Source organism: Artemia sp. Qi Xiang Cuo, chromosome 6, assembly GCF_049724085.1.
Source record: "Artemia sp. Qi Xiang Cuo chromosome 6, ASM4972408v1, whole genome shotgun sequence".
Classification (NCBI taxonomy): Eukaryota; Metazoa; Arthropoda; class Branchiopoda; order Anostraca; family Artemiidae; genus Artemia; species Artemia sp. Qi Xiang Cuo.
The window spans coordinates 33,331,188-33,348,302 of record NC_142799.1 but is presented as its reverse complement, the minus strand read 5'-3'; the positions used below and the strand labels follow the sequence as shown (position 1 = coordinate 33,348,302).

General features: G+C 36.2%; 1 protein-coding gene across 1 annotated transcript in view; it reads right to left on the bottom strand.

The window, feature by feature from the left end:
• Positions 1-17,115, bottom strand: part of LOC148951143 (ceramide-1-phosphate transfer protein) — a 123,756-nt gene that overhangs the window by 50,196 nt on the left and 56,445 nt on the right. The window lies entirely within an intron of this gene.

The following is a 17,115-nucleotide window of genomic DNA, read 5'->3' as shown; positions in this document are numbered from 1 at the left end:
GAAAAAAGTTACTTACTTGCGATTTTTTCATAATTTCTTGAATGAAGTATCTGTACTGTATATCTAAGAGGTGAAAAAAAAAAGAGTTTGTTACTTACTTACAAATATTTTCATAATTTCTTGAATGAAATTTCCGTATTGTGTGTCCATGAGTTGACTTCAAGAAAGAAATTGTTTTTTTTTTCATAATTTATTAAATGAAATTTCCGTATTGTGTATCCAAGAGGCGACTTCAAGAAAGAAATTGCTACTTACTGAGAATTTTTTTTCATAATTTCTTGAATGAAATTTCTACACCATGTATCTAAGTCATGAAAACAATAAAGAGTTTGTTACTTACTTGGAATTTTGTCATAATTTCTCGAACGAAATGTCTTTTTTTTGTTTATCCAGCAGGTGAATTCAAGAAAGAATTTGCTACTTACTAAAAATATTTTCAAAATATATTTAATTAAATGTATTTTTTATTTACACATGACTATAATTAAATAAATAATTTGATAATTAATTAAAATATTTTATAATTTATTAAATTTAATTTATGAATTGAGTATCCATGAGTTAACATGTGTGTGTTACCTATTTACAATTCCTTCATAATTTCTTGAATGAAATTTCAGTATTGTGTATCCAACACAAAGCGACGACACACGCACAGAGAGGACAAACACACAGACACGACACACACACAGAGACGATACACACACATAGAGACAACACAGACATAGAGATGACAGACACACAGATACAAAACACCCACAGAGACGACACACACACACACACAGAGTCCACTCACACACAGAGACGACAGACACAAACACCCACAGAGACGACACACACACACACACAGAGTCGACAGACACACAGAGACGAATCACACACAGAGAGGAAAAACACACAGAAACGACACATGCACAGAAAAAATACACACACAGAGTCAACACACACAGAGAGACTAGACACACACACACACAGAAAAGACAAATACACAGAGAGATGACACATAAACAGAGACGTCACACACACACATACACATATACTACACACACATAGGGACGACACACACAGAGAGACAACACACACACACACACACACAGACAACATCCACACAGAGACGACACAAACACACACACAGAGACGACACACACACAGACGACACACTCAAAGTGACGACACACTCAAAGTGACGACTTACACATAGAGACGACACGCACACAGAAACGACACACACACACACACACACATACACAGAGACGACACACAAATAGAGACAACACAGACACAGAGACTACAACACATAGAGAGACGACACGCACACAGAGACGACAAACACACAGTGACTACACACACACAGATACGAATCACCCGCAGAGAGGACACATCCACAGAGACGATACACGCACACACGTTTTCAACCAGACTGGTTTTTGACACGACACACAAACAGAGTCATAGTGAGAGAGATAACCAAAAAGTTGGGGTTAATCTAGGTTCACTTAGAGTGGCGCGCCACTCTAAGTGAACCTAGATTAACCCCAACTTTTAGGTTAGGTTAAGGTTAGGTTAACCCCAACTTTAGGTTAGGTTAAGTTAGGTTAGGCTAGGTTAGCCGAGGAACGCGCGCGGACGTAGGCTCCCCTATATGCCACTAACCACCCCTCACCTCACTTAATCGACACTCCCCTCACCTAATCATACCCCTAACTTTTTGTATAGGTCTCACCTAACCTACTCTAACATATGTGAAGCATACATGGGCTAACCGAACTTAACCTAATCGAACCTACCTTAATCTAGTCTAACCTAACCATCCTCATCGGAAAATGTTAGGTTAACTTACCATGAGCACTCATGATAAGCACATGTGTGTACATGTGTATACATGTGTGTAAATGTGGCAAGGTAAACCAGAACCAAACACTAGTGAAATATTCCAACTCATGCATTTTAATGAAAGAAATTCAAAATGAATTTGAAAATCATGAAAATGTAACTGTGATAAGGTGAACCATAACCAAACACCACTGAAATATTCCAACTCTTGCATTTCAACGAAAGAAATTAGAAATGATCTTTGAAAAATCAAGAAAATGTAACTGTGACAAGGTAAACCATAACCAAACACTACTGAAATATTCCAGCTCTTGCATTTCAAATAAAGAAATTCAAATGAACTTTGAAAAATCAAGAAAATACAACTGTGACAAGGTAAACCATAAGCAAACACTACTGAAATATTCAAACTCTTGCATTTCAACGAAATAAATTCAAATGAACATTGAAAAATAAAGATAATGAAACTGTGACAAGGTAAATCATAAGCAAACACTACTTAAATATTCCACATCTTGCTTTTCAACGAAAGAAATTCAAAATGATCTTTTAAAAATCAAGAAAATGTAACTGTGATAAGTTAAACCATAACCAAACACCACTGAAATAGTCCAACTCTTGCATTTCAACGAAAGAAATTCAAAATGAACTTTGAAAAATCAAGAAAATGTAACTGTGACAATGTAAACCATAACCAAACACTACTGAAATAGTCCAACTCTTGCATGTCAACGAAAGAAATTAAAAATGAAATTTGAAAAATCAAGAAAATGTAACTGTGACAATGTAAACCACAAGCAAACACTACTGAAATATTACAACTCTTTCTTTTCAACGAAAGAAATTCAAAATGAGCTTTGAATAATCATGAAAATGTAACTGTGACAAGGTAAACCATAACCAAACACTACTGAAATATTCCAACTCTTGCATTTCAATGAAAGAAATTCAAAATGAACTTTGAATAATCAATAAAATGTAACTGTGACAAGGTAAACCACTACCAAACACTACTGAAATATTCCAACTATTGCATTTCAACGAAAGAAATTCAAAATGAAATTTGAAAAATCAAGAAAATTTTACTGTGGCAAGGTAAACCACAACCAAACACTTCTGAAATATTCCACCTCTTGCATTTCAATGAAAGAAATTCAAATGAACTTTGAAAAATCAAGAAAATGTAACTGTGAAAAGGTAAACCACAAGCAAACACTACTGAAATATTCCAACTCTTGCTTTTCAACGACAGAAATTCAAAATGAACTTTGAAAAATCAAGAAAATGTAACTTTGACAAGATAAACCACAACCAAACACTACTGAAATATTCCAACTCTTGCATTTCAACTAAAGAAATTCAAAATGAACTTTGAAAAATCAAGAAAATGTAACTGTGACAAGGTAAACCACAACCGAACGCTACTGAAATATTCCAACTCTTGCATTTCAACGAAAGAAATTCAAATGAACTTTGAAAAATCAAGAAAATGTAACTGTGACAAGGTAAACCACAAGCAAACACTACTGAAATATTCCAACTCTTGCATTTCAAGGAAAGAAATTCAAAATGACCTTTGAAAAACCAAGAAAATGTAACTGTGACAATGTAAACCACAACGACACACTGCTGAAATATTCCAACTCTTGCATTTCAACGAATGAAATTCAAATGAACTTTGAAAAATCAAGAAAATGTAACTGTGACAAGGTAAACCATAAGCAAACACTACTGAAATATTTCAACTCTTGCTTTTCAACTAAAGAAATTCAAAAATGAACTTTTAAAAATCAAGAAAATGTAAGTGTGACAAGGTAAACCATAAGCAAACACTACTGAAATATTCCAACTATTGCATTTCAACGAAAGAAATTCAAAATGAACTTTGAAAAATCAAGAAAATGTAACTTTGACAAGTTAAACCACAACCAAACACTACTGAAATATTCCAACTCTTGAATTTCAAAGAAAGAAATTCAAAATGAACTTTGTAAAATCATGAAAATTTAACTGTGACAAGTTAAACCACAACCAAACGCTACTGAAATATTCCAACTCTTGCATTTCAATGAAAGAAATTCAAAATGAACTTTGAAAAATCAAGAAAATGTAACTGTGACAAGGTAAACCACGGCCATACACTACTGAAATATTCCAGCTCTTGCATTTCAACGAAAAAAATTCAAAATGAACTTTGAAAAATCAAGAAAATGTAACTGTGACAAGGTAAACCATAACCAAACACTACTGAAATATTCCAACTCTTGCATTTTAAGGAAAGCAATTCAAAATGAACTTTGAAAAATCAAGAAAATTCAACTGTGACAAGTTAAACCACAACCAAACACTATTGAACTATTCCAAGTCTTGCATTTAAACGAAATAAATTATAACTGATATGTTAAATATATTGAAAATTTATATTTGACACTGTAAAACATGACCAAACACCACTTAAATATTCAAACTCGTTCATTACAATAATATTAATTCAAATGACCGGTCACTAAGAAGGGAATTTAAACTGGGACAAGTTAAACCATATCCAGACACTGATGAAAAAGAACAACTATTGCACTTCAACGACAGAAATTCGAAATGGACTTTGAAAAATCATGAAAATTTAAATGTGAAACGGTAAACCATAACCAAACACTACTGAATTATTCCAACTCTTGAATTTCAACTAAAGAAATACAATTGAACTTTGAAAAATCAAGAAAATGTAACTGTGACAAGGTAAACCATAAGCAAACACTACTGAAATATTCCAACTCTTGCTTTTCAACGAAAGAAATTCAAAATGAGCTTTGAAAAATCATGAAAATGTAACTGTGACAAGGTAAACCGAAACCACACTCTACTGAAATATTCCAACTCTTGCATTTCAACAAAAGAAATTCAAAATGAACTTTGAAAAATCAAGAAAATGTAATTGTGACAATGTAATCCACCACCCTACACTACTGAAATATTCCAACTCTTGCATTTCAATGAAAGAAATACAAATGAACTTTTGAAAATCAAGAAAATGTAACTGTGACAAGTTAAACCACAGCCAAACACTAATGAAATATTTAAACTCTTGCTTTTCAACTAAATAAATTCAAAATGAACTTTGAAAAATCAAGAAAATGTAACTGTGACAAGGTAAACCACAACCAAACACTAGTGAAATATTCCAACTCTTGAATTTCAACAAAAGAAATTAAAAATTAAATTACAAATATATATAAACTTTAACTTTTACAAGGTAAACCACAACCTAACACTACTGAAATATTCCAACTCTTGCATATCAACCAAAGAAATTCAAAATGAACTATCAAACATCAAGAAAATGTAACTGTGACAAGGTAATCCACGACCAAACACTGCTGAAATATTCCAACTCTTGAATTTCAACGAAAGATATTCAAAATGAACTTTGCAAAATCAAGAAAATGTAACTGTGACAATGTAAACCACAACCATACACTTCTGAAATATTCCAACTCTTGCATTTCAACTAAAGAAATTCAAAATGAACTTTGAAAAATCAAGAAAATGTAACTGTGACAAGGTAAAACACAACCAAACACTACTTAAAGATTACAAATCTTGAATTTCAACAAAAGAAAGTAAAAATGAAATTTGAAAAATCAAGAAAATATAACTGTGACAAGGTAAACCACTACCAAACACTACTGAAATATTCCAACTCTTGCATTTCAACGAAAGAAATTCGATATGGACTTTGAAAAATCAAAAAAATGTAACTGTGACAAGGTAAACCACAACCAAACACTACTGAAATATTCCAACTCTTGCACTTCAACGAAAGAAATTCAAAATGAACTTTGAAAAATCAGGAAAATGTAACTGTGACAAGGTCAACCATAACCAAACACAACTGAAATATTCCAACTCTTGCATTTCAACGAAAGAAATTCTAAATGAACTTTGAAAAATCATTAAAATGTAACTGTGACTAGGTAAACCATAACCAAACACTACTGAAATATTCCAACTCTTGCATTTCAATGAAAGAAATTCGAAATGAGCTTTGAAAAATCAAGAAAATGTAACTGTGACAAGGTAAACCATAACCAAACACTACTGAAGTATTCCAAATCTTGCATTTCAACGAAAGAAATTCAAAATCAACTTTGAAAAATCAAGAAAATGTAACTGTGACAAGGTAAACCACGACCAAACACTATTGAAATAGTCCAACTCTTGCATTTCAACGAAAGAAATTCAAAATGATCTGTGAAAAATCAGGAAAATGTAACTGTGACAAGGTAAACCATAACCAAACACTACTGAAATAGTCCAACTCATGCATTTCAACGAAAGAAATTCAAAATGAGCTTTGAAAAATCATGAAAATGTAACTGTGACAAGGTAAACCATAACCAGACACTACTGAAATAGTCCAACTCTTGAATTACAATAAAAGAAATTCAAATGAACTTTTAAAAATCAAGAAAATTTAACTGTGACAAGGTAAACCACGACCAAACACTACTGAAATATTCCAACTCTTGCATTTCAACAGAAGAAATTAAAAATGAACTTTGAAAAATCATGAAAATTTAACTGTGACAAGGTCAACTACAACCAAACACTACTGAAATATTCCAACTCTTGCATTTCAATGAAAGAAATTCAAATGAACTTTGAAAAATCATTAAAATGTAACTGTGATAAGGTAAACCACAACCAAACACTACTGAAATATTCCAACTCTTGCATTTCAACTAAAGAAATTAAAAATGAACTTTGAAAAATCAAGAAAATTTAAGTTTTACAATGTAAACCAAAAAAGAACTATAATGAAATATTACAAATATTGAATTAAAAAAAAATAAATTAAAATGAACTTTTGAAAATCAAGAAAATTTAAATGTGACAAGGTAAACCACAACCGAACACTACTGAAATATTACAAATATTGCATTTCAACGAAAGAAATTTAAAATGAACTTTGTAAAATCAAGAAAATTTAACTGTGACAAGGTAAACCACAACCAAACACTACTGAAATATTCCAACTCTTGCATTTCAACAAAGGAAATTCAAAATGAGCTTTGAAAAATCAAGAAAATGTAACTGTGACAAGGTAAACCACAACCAAACACTACTGAAATATTCCAACTCTAGCATTTCAACAAATGAAATTCAAAATGAGCGTTGAAAAATCAAGAAAATGTAACTTTGACAAGGTAAACCACAACCGAACGCTACTGAAATATTCCAACTCTTGCATTTCAACAAAAGAAATTCGAAATGAACTTTGAAAAATCAAGAAAATGTAACTGTGACATGGTAAACCACGACCAAATACTACTGAAATATTCCAATTCTTGCATTTCAACGAAAGAAATTCAAAATGAACTTTGAAAAATCTAGAACATGTAACTGTGACAAGGTAAACCACAACCAAACACTACTGTAATATTCCAACTCTTGCATTTCAATGAATGAAATTCAGAATGAACTTTGAAAAATCAAGAAAATGTAACTGTGAGAAGGTAAACCACAACCGAACGCTACTGAAATATTCCAACTCTTGCATTTCAACGAAAGAAATTCAGAATTAACTTTTAAAAATCAAGAAAATGAAACTGTGACAAGGTAAACCACAACCAAACACTCCTGGGTTGGGCTGGGGGGTCCGGATAGGGAATTTGGGGGTGGGGGGGGGCCTTGGGGGGCGCGGGGGGCCCGGGGGATGGCCTTGGGGGCACGGTGGGCCCTTTGGGAGCCCGGGGGACCTGTGCGGCCCATGGGTGGGCTTTGGGGGCTGTGGGGGGCCGGGGGAGGGCCTTGGGGACCCGTTGGGTCCTTTGGGTGCTAGTTGGGCCTTTGGGGACGGGAGGCGGCCCTTTGGGGCACAGGGAGGGCATTTGGGGGTCCGGGAGGCCAGTTGGGGGCCTGGGGGACATTTGGGACCTGGGGATGGCCTTTGGGGGTCTGGGTGGGCCTTTGGGGGCGCCGGTGGCCCTTTGGGAGCTTGGGGGGCTTTGAGGACCGGGGGCTTCCTTCGGGGTTGGGGTAGGAGGATCGGAACCCTTTGGGGTTGGGTTAGAGGACCTCACAACACTGTTCAAATGAAACTTGTGTATTATAACGACCACACTCAAAACCTCCTCCAAAATCTCTTCAAAAATCTTCTTTTAAAATGTCTCTATCTGTTTCGCCGAAATAGTTCCATAACCTGTCTAAAACGGTTTCGCCCAAATAATCACTAAACGTAAATTCAGCGTGTTCCTTTGTTATTGGCATCTCTGTGCTAACGCATTTCAAATTAATAGGAAACCTTCTCGCGCGCTAAAACAATTCATCGCTAAGATGTTTCTTGCCTAATTGTTTCCATGGCCTTTGGTTATTAATATCCTTTGGAGTTCGACCAAAAGAGTTGTTCCCGAGGCAAAGACATTAATGATATGGATCTATTCCTGGAGAAATGTTTCTAGGCGGAAATTTTTAAAGTCTGACAGATGATGTCATTGATTGATTGATCTGTCAAGAAGGGAAATTAATTTGTTGTTTCTAAGGGGAATTATTGATTCACGATAGGTGAATTGAGGTCGACAGCGCAGGTGTTCCAAGGTCGATGTTGTTGTAAGTGCATGCTCTCAGCGAATGTCAAGGTCGATGTTGTTGTTGTTGACACACTTTGATTACGCAATCGATTTCTCGGAAATTCACTTCCCCCTCGAGTCCTAGATCAATAACATTGTTCCCGTTAGAATTCAATGCGCATGTACAACCTTCGCCCCGGAGCTATTGCACATAGAAACAACAAATAAATCGACCTTGGAAAAAGAGGTCATTCACCCCATTACGCAATCATTCTCCCTAATGACTCTATGCCCATATTAGGACTCCCGTCCGTATTCTATGCCCATATATGGACTCCCGCTCGGAGTAGCACCCCCCATTCTACTGGCATCTTCCACGGTGAATCAGAACAAATTGGATCCATCCAAAAAAGAGCCCAGCGAATAATTTTCAAAGAAGGTAAGGTTCCATATTCTCTTCTTCTAAAGAAAAGGCCAGTTTGGAAACACTTGAGTGCAGAAGAGTTACGTTGTGCCTCCGTTTTGTAAAAAATGAAATAGTAAACACTCGCACAGACAACATTTTCCCCAAAAGACACTCCCCACTCAGATTCCACCCGCCTCAAACTGTCTCTGAACCCGTTCCCATCTTGTGCTCCATTCGTTGTTTTACCTCCAGACATGGAAAAAACATTTGTTCCTTTCATTAAAGAAAAAACAATCAAAATATCCCGCTAGTTTTCCTCTTTTATTATTTGGTATTGGTGCTGTCCAAGTTTTGTATTTGTTCGTTTGTTTTGTCCCAACCTCCCTTTTTTACGCGTCCCTTTAAAGACTTATTTTAATGTATATATTTTTTAATTCTTTTTTAGTTTTGCCAGTTTTTATCTTCTTAACTTGCTCTGGCATTTTGGCGTTTAATTATTTGGCTTACGAATAAATTTTTATTCTGATATTGTTGCTTTGATATTATTTGCCAGTTTTTTAGTATCCGTGTTTTTTCTATGACTTTTTGCTTGTTATTTTTTATGAATCCAAAATTCGAGTTTGGCCCTTAAGGGTTTGTGATAGAAATCTTTTGAAATAAATATCTTATCTAATGCTAATCATATTCAATAAAATGGATAGTATTAACAGAGTTATTTTATTTTGGAGCCATCTAAAAAAATAGTGAACGTTTTAGAATAGACATCTCTTTTCCTTAAGATTTCATAACCATACTATAATAATTGAAAAAAAAAAAAATTGCCGACAAAAATGCACCAGTCCAGTAAAATTGGGAGAAAGAAAAAACTATATATTAAAATATTGTCCATAATTTATAACAGAAAAAAAAATTCAATAGTGGAGCAACTAACACCATAAAAACCCAGAAAAAAAAGAAACTGGATATTTTGGCTACATAATTCAGTCATTTTCAGCAAATACTAGAAACAAAAAAATATAAAAGTTAAATTCAAAAGTACGTAAAACTACAGAAATAAAAAAAGGCTCAGTAACGTAAATTAACAGCCTTCTTGAATGCAATCAAGACCAGAACAACCTTTCATAGAAAAAGAGAGAAAAAATGAAAAAAAAACAGTCGGCCAGCTTCATTCTTAAATTGCGATTGTCCTCGATTGTCAATATGATCAACTTTAAAACTCAAGTGAATAGTTTCGGACCATGACAAATCTATTGATATTTGGGCCACAATTAACATTTTGGTAAACAAAATGACAGAAAACGGCACTTTTCTTTGGCACGATTGATTTCGTAGACTCCCATTAAATGAACCCTCTCCGGATAAATAAGACCACTAGTTCGATATCATCCTTGGGAAAAGAGAGAAACATCCGTGCTAGTGTTACCCATTCAATATGGGATTTTTCTGAAGCTATTTCTGTAACCATTTTGATCTGACTCTTTTTTTAGGAGTTAGGGGTTTTTATATGTCTTAACATTGGACGTGATCGTCTCTTACTAGGTTGCTAACTACCGCTGCAACCTGGATAAAAACAATATAGCCTAAACAAATTTTATAACTGATGTCAGTCATAAAAGCCAAGGGGAAGGCAAAATGTATAACAAAAATAAAAAGAAAAAAGAAAGAAAAGTCTGGCGATCTCATGGAGACATCTGGCACAAAAGTTTAATCCTTCTGAGGTGAATGACCATTGCGAAATTTCAATCTGGCATGGAGGGCTATAGCAAGTGCTCAGCAGCAAATTAGGATAGAGTAAGGGGCATAGTTACCCTCTGATTGCCTCGGGACCCTGAAAAAATACAGTAGAACTTTTGATTTTCATTTGAATGATCCTCCTTTCAGATTTCTATGACCATCTGCCTTATACGAAAAGACTAGGGAAAAAAGATAGTAAAGCACAGGAGATGGTCTGTTATGTACTCAGTCAACTCTACTGTGTTAACTATTTGCTTTCGAAAAAATATACCTTTGGAAAAAAAAAATGACGATTCTTACACCGAAGATTCTAGCAATTAATATTAAATGCGATTCATGCAAATGCGATCAGAAACGCAATAAGGATGTCTTGGCAATTTAAATGCAATTAGATTCGTTACCACAGAGCAAGGCCAAACCTAGAGGGGGGGGGGGGGGGGTTGCCCCCCTCTCCCCCCCCCGAAATGTTTGTCTGACTCGTAAAAACGAAAAAAAAATGGATATAAAAAAATTTTTTATGGGTTTTTTGAACTTTTTTTGTGTAAACCCCCCCCCCCCAAAAAAAAACAAAAAACATTTTTTTTTTTTTTAAAACACCCCCCGAAAAAAAAATCATGGGTATGGCCTTGCCACAGAGTAACTTGAAACCAGGTTATCCATTTCTAAACAAGAGCCTGATCACTAACATAGTGCCGTAATTAACAGCTAAGGAAATAATGCAAAAAATGATCAAACAGTTCGTGGTAACGAACTGTAAGTAAGGAGCGACCTGGCTCAATAGTAACCGAAACTCTAAAAAACAGAATTTTATACCAATAGATACATCAAAAGAATCAGATTCTTATGCTGATTTGAAATATATAAGTTTCATCAAGTTTAGTCTTATCCATCAAAAGTTACGTGCCTGAGAAATTTTGCCTTATTTTTGAATAAAGGGGACCCCCTCCCCCTAAAAGTCATAAAACTTTAATGAAAATCACACCATCAGATTCAGCGTATCAGAGAGCCCTACTCTAGAAGTGTCAAGCTCCTATCTGCAAAAATGTGAAATTTTGTATTTTTTGCCAGAAGAAAAATCACGGATGCGTGTTTATTTGTTAGTTTTTTTTTCCAGGGGTGATCGTATCGACCCAGTGGTCCTAGAATATTGAAGAAGGGCTTATTCGAACGGAAATTAAAAGTTCCAGTGCCCTTTTTAAGTGACAAAAAAAATGGTGGGCAACTAGGCCCCCTCCCACGCTCATTTTTTACCCAAAGTCACCCGATCAAAATTTTGAGATAGTCATTTTGTTCAGAATGGTCGAAAAATACAATAAACATGTCTGTGAAGATGACTTAATCCCCCACAGTCCCCAAGCAAAGGTCTGCAAGTTATGAACATTGCCCAATGTTTACATATAGCATTCGTTATTGGGAAGTATACAGACGTTTTCAGGGGGGATTTTTCCTGGTAGTTAGGGGGGGGGGTCGGGGGTTACATGGGAGGATGTTTCCATGGGGAAAGGGCTGAAAATTATGAACTTTACCCAATGTTTACATATATTAGGCCTATTGGTTATTGGGTAGTAGGCCTATACAGTCGTTTTCAAGGGGGATTTTTTCTGGTTGTGGGGGGGGGTTGTATTAATGGGGCGCAAGATTTCCTAGCAATATTTAAAAAAACGATCAGAAATTAAATAAGAAAAGTTTTTCAACTGAAAGTAAGGAGCAACATCAAAACTTGAAACGAACAGAAATTAATACGTATATGATTGGGTTCGTCTCCTAGTCAATACTTCTCTCTTTAAGCCAAAGATATTTTAGTACTTTCAAACGAGCTATTTATTCTAATTAACGGCTTTTGTGATTAAGGGGTCATTTTTAAAGAATCGAAACAAAATTCGAACTTTAGCGTAAAGAGCCAGGTATTGACTAGGGGGAGAAATCCCTAATATACGTATTAGAAAATATATGAATATAGAAGTTCGTTACGTAAGTTAATTCGTAAGTTACGAATATTTATTACTAATAAAAACGTTCGTAAATAAAATTAAACAACTTTCGAGAAAGCCATTTAACCAAATAAAAGTAAAATGAATATGCAAATTTTGTTTTAATTATTCATGTACGGTGAGCCAAAATAAAAACCTGCATTAATTAAAAAAAAATCAAAAACTAAATAAAAAAAACAAGTTTTTCTTAACTGAAAGTAAGGTGCGACATTAAAACTTAAAACGAACAGAAATTTTTCTGTATATGAAAGGGGCTCTCCCCTCCTCAACGCCTCACTCTTTACTCTAATTTTTTTTATTGTTTTAAAAAACAATAGTTTTTGTCAGAGTAAAACTTTATCGGAAAGAGCGAGGCGTTGAGGAGGGGACAGCCCCTTTCATATACGGAATAATTTCTGTTAGTTTAAAGTTTTAATATTGCTCCTTACTTTCAGTTAAAAAAAAACTTGTTTTTTTTATCTAATAGCGTAAAGAACGAGGTATTGACTCGGGGCGAACCCCCTAATATACGCAACAAAAATATACGAATATAGAAGCTCGTTATGTAAGTTAATTCGTAAGTTACGTCAGATCAAAATTTCGAGAAAGCGATTTAGCCAAAAAAAAAGTAAATTGCAGATTTCGTTTTAACTATTCATGTACGGGGAGCCGAAATCAAAGCTGCATTAATTCAAAAACGTTCAGAAATTAAATTAAAAAAAAAAGTTTTTTTAACTGAAAGTAAGGAGCGACATTAAAACTTAAAACGAACAGAAATTATTTCGTATATGAAAGGGGCTGTCCCCTCCTCAACACCTCGCTCTTTACGCTAAAGGTTTTCATTGTTTTAAAAATAAAGTTGTGAGACAGAGTCAAACTTTAGGGTAAAGAGCGAGGCGTTGAGTAGGGGACAGCCCCTTTCATACACGGAATAATTTCTGTTCGTTTTATGTTTTAATGTCGCTCCTTACTTTCAGTTAAAAAAACTTGTTTTTTTAATTATCTGACTAAAGATCTGGTTGTAGTGCGGGCGAAAAACACCAAAATGCTTCCGTGTTTGAGGAAAGCATCGAAATTGGCTGAGATGTGCTCTTTAATATGGATCGATTATGCAAGCGAAATTTTGCCTCGGCAACGCCGCTAGAAGGCTTGAAATCCAAGATGGTGGACGAAAATACGAGTTTGTCAAAATGAGAAGACATGGCCGTTCAAATAGGCTAGTATGGGGTAATCGATGGCACAGATTCCAAATTCCAAAAATAACCTAAGTTGTACCCTAGTGCCGCTAGGTTCCTCAAGTCCAAGATGGCGGTCGAAAATATGAGTTTGTCAAAGTGAAAAGATATGACCAGTTAAACAGGCAGGAATGAGGTAATCGATGGAAGAAGTTCCGAATATGAACGTAAAACTAACCTCAGTTTTACCGTAGTGTTGCTAGGCGCTTCAGATTCAAGATGGCGGTCGGAAAATACAAGTCTTGTTAGAACAAGAAGTAATGACTTCAAATGGGCGGATTAGGAGCAATCGATCCTTAAGATTTTGAAAACATACGTACATGTACATAAATATACCTTAGCTGTACCGTTGATCTGCTTGGGGTCTAAAATTGCAGATGGGGGAAGTAAATATCAGTTTTTCGAATCGCCCGAGGTTCATTATCCCGACATAACAAGCTGGAGTGGAGTAATTAATGCAACAGTTTTAAATATCGTTCCATCATTCCGACATACCCCTAATAGTAGTACAGTCTGTTTACGTTTGCTAAACCAAAATGAGTTAAATATTTGTTAACTCTTCATCTCTTTATTTATTGAAAATGAATCGACAGAAGCTTCACGGACGGATTAAAGCATTTAAGAATTATAATTTTATCAGCAACACAAAGAGAGAAAATCAAATCTTCTGGAAAAAAAAAAATCACATGTTCAACAACTTAGGACTTTGATTTACACCAGCATAGTGGGCTACAGTTAAGGTCAAATTCCCTGTAGCGGCACTTTCTTTCACACCCTTCTTTGCAACCACAAGGCACTGTCTCGCAACAGACTTTTGACTCTGTCGGAAGGGAGCCTTTCCAATTTGGAAGCCAATTTCCATCGGTGCTTCTGACCCAGCCAGTCAGAAAATCTGGGAAGGGTGTGATTCTAGGCTGCGACTCCACACATGACTTGACTGTAGTGCAGCTCTAAGAATATGTTGTAAAAGCGAAGCACTAGCTGGAGGAAGTCTCTGCATGTTCTTGGTCTTTTGTCGTAGAAATTCTTTCCTAAATTCACTCACGTCGTCGCAGTCTTATTTTACGTCGTATGTCTTCATGACAAAGCGCTCAAGGTCATGTACTTGCAGTTCTGTCACTTGGGAAGGCTGGTTTGTCAGTTGAAGGATATTCTCCGTCAGTCCTAGCATATTTTGCCAATTCACAAGGAACTACCTCTTTGAGTGGTGGATAAAAGAAGAAACTGTATCACATCCTGTAAACGCGTGGGAGGACCAAAGTGCTTATGACTTCGTCGGTCCGAGCGACCAAACTGTTTCGTGAATGGGAACGTACTTTAGGATGGTACCGACACCAAATGCACCAAATGCAATAAATACTTCGGATACTCCAGTGTGATCAAAGCATGAGGTCGCAATCACAATCACGTCTGTGTCCACCGTTCGTATGAGAATCGACGCATGTCCTTGTAAGACTGCGTCTCAAGCGTGAAGCAAAAGGCGGGTGTAGGCCTCTTCGTGTGAACATAACTGGATAAGGTTCTGCTCTTCGAATGCCTGGTTAGCTATGTACGTGTTTTCAGTAGTGTAATATACTTGGTTTGACGTTGGAGACCTTTTCACGACTGCATGGGACAGCAAGTTAAACAAGTCTGTTTTGTTAGCATCTACTTGCAGGAATTCTTTCCACTTCAATGGGATTTGTGTGTTCGGAACCCCTTTTAGTCGTGGACCCTTGCCTCTCTAACTTCTGACAGACGACTTTAGACTATCCAATCTGTAAACATCAAATACGAGGTCAAATTTCTCGACATATCTGTGCTGATACTCTACCAGGGGAAAAAAGAGTTATTCTCCAAAGGTCTTCGAATTCCCTGGGTTCAACATTTGCACCAGAGAAGCTCTGTCTATCTGTTTCGCTGTATAATTTGGAACGTTAACCTCAGCAACTAGGGTTAGACTGATTCAGACATCTGCAAGTTCAGCCTTGTTGCCAACACGAATCTGGCCATCAGACGTCAAAGCCGGTGGATACTGACTTTTCCGTGATTGAAGAAGGCGTCCATGTTGCCTCCTCGAGCAATACAGCCCACGTAAAGTGCTCCAAACAGGGAAAAATCACTTATAGCGGCACTGAGCTGAGTTTTCACTGAGGTTATTCTTTTCTTCTTATACCCCCAAAATATAAGAATGTAATTCTTGACCAACGGAGCTGTTATTGGTTTGGAGCATTTAACGAGTTGTTCCTTCACAAATTGTTAGTACTGCTGTTTGCCCAGGGCTTTGAGGCTTGAAATCGGCTTTCCTGGTTCAACAACGACATTCGTACTTAAAGCAATGAGATCTGTTGTTTTTTCCAGAAAAGGATTCCCCATTTCCAAAATAGCTGTTAAGAGACTGGAAACGTTCAACAGAAAACACTTATGGGGGGACTTCGCGTCACTATGGTGTCCGTCGTTAAGAGAGTCAGAGTTGGAAAGACTACGTTCGAATTCGTCGATACAGCGGGCTATTTCTGGACCTCCGATGCACCAGCGACGAAGAGCTGAAAGACCGTCCAGAATGCCTATAGCTCCCCCAACGCCCTTAATAACACAGTTTAGCTGCTCGTGTGCCTGGTCCAGAGGTAAGTTTGAGAATGTTATTTCCAATTTTGATATCGTAAACTTGACTTTCATCAACTCTTCAAAAAAGATGGATGCTCTGTTTCTAGAAGTACCATATCGTGTATGTGAACAGAGGGCCAAAGGGAGTAATTGATATGGTCAAAAATGAAACACCATGGGGCTAAGTGCTGTAAGATTCCAACGAACAGTTAAGTAAAATCTTAAGTATCAATTGCTCCTAGTTTGCCCATTTGAAGTCATTACTTCTTGTTTTAACAGAAATTGTATTTTTCGACCGCCATCTTGAATTTGAAGCCCCTAGCAACATTAAAGTATAACTTAGGTTAGTTTTACGTTCATATTCGGAACTTCTGCCATCGATTAGCCCATAGTGGCCTATTTGACCGGTCGTATCTTTTCATTTTGACAAACTCATATTTTCTGCGGCCATCTTGGATTTGAGGCATCTAACGGCACTACGGTACAACTAAGGTTATTTTCAAGCGCATATTCAGAGCTTATGCCATCGATTACCCCATGTAAGCCTATTTGAACGGCTATGTCTTCTCATTTTGACAAACTCGTATTTTCGTCCACCATCATGGATTTCAAGCCACCTAGCAGCGTTCCGAGGAAAAATTTCGCTTGCGTAATCAAGCCATATTAAAGAGCATGCTCGAAAGAATATTTCCACCAATGTTGGTGCTTTACTCAAACACGGAAGTATTCTGGTGTTTTTCGACGCTTTTCGCCTGCACTATTGGCAATAGCTAGCACAAGCG